This window comes from Octopus bimaculoides, chromosome 6 (genome assembly GCF_001194135.2).
Source record: "Octopus bimaculoides isolate UCB-OBI-ISO-001 chromosome 6, ASM119413v2, whole genome shotgun sequence".
NCBI lineage: Eukaryota > Metazoa > Mollusca > Cephalopoda > Octopoda > Octopodidae > Octopus > Octopus bimaculoides.
Window position 1 is genome coordinate 10,423,054 of NC_068986.1, and position 997 is coordinate 10,424,050.

Sequence of the window (997 nt, forward strand, 5' to 3'; positions counted from 1 at the left end):
TATTAACGAGTTGTGTAGGCACGAGGCATTTCGTTATGCATGACGTGCCTAAAGTCGTTAATAGTGACTATGAAGTATCATTCAGATACAGTATATCTCTATGAGGTCATTGATATTTCTCCAACGATATATTCTGAAGAATGAATAATCGGATGCGTCTACCTTTTAGTAAACTGTTGGTTAGAGCAAGGATTCTCTCAACTCTCTTTCTCTTGTATTCTCTTTACATGAATGCCCAGGAATTATCTGACTGCAGACATGGAAATGGTAAGCTGACAGAATCAGAAACACTTTGGATAGAATGCTTAGCCATCCAACAATGTTTATAACCCTGTAGTGTTCAGTATCCAGCTGTGTTCACTATGTAGTGTGCATACGAATTATAAAGAAGTAATCATTACTCTCCAACAGCGTTCATTATCCAACAGTGTTCATAGCCCCAAAGAATTTACTGTTCATCTGCGTTCACTATCTAAGATTCTTACCATTTTACAGTGTATATAACTGAGCACTGTTCATTATCCAACAGTTTCTATTAAACAACAGTATATCTTTTCTAAAGTCTAATAGAGATCTCCATCTAATACTGTTCACTACCCAACAGTGTTCAGTATTCTATAGTGTTTATTACCCAACACTTTTTACTAACAAACAGCATTCAATCTCCAGAAGAAGTCATTACCCAACAGTGATCATTTTCTAACAATGTCTATTCACGTTGTTCAATATTTAACTACGTACATTTTCCATGAGTCTCCGCTGCATATCACTGTTCACTGACAAACTCTGTCCTCCATCCTGCGACGTTCATTATCCGACAGGGTTCAGTATCCTGTTTCCTAACAGGCAATGTTCCTCATCCAGCAGTGTTCACCATAAACCAATGCCTATTATCTAGCATTATTTACAATCCTATAACATTAGTTACCTGACATTTTTCACAATCCATCCACGTTCATTATACAACAATGTTAATTATCCTACATTGCTCCTTATC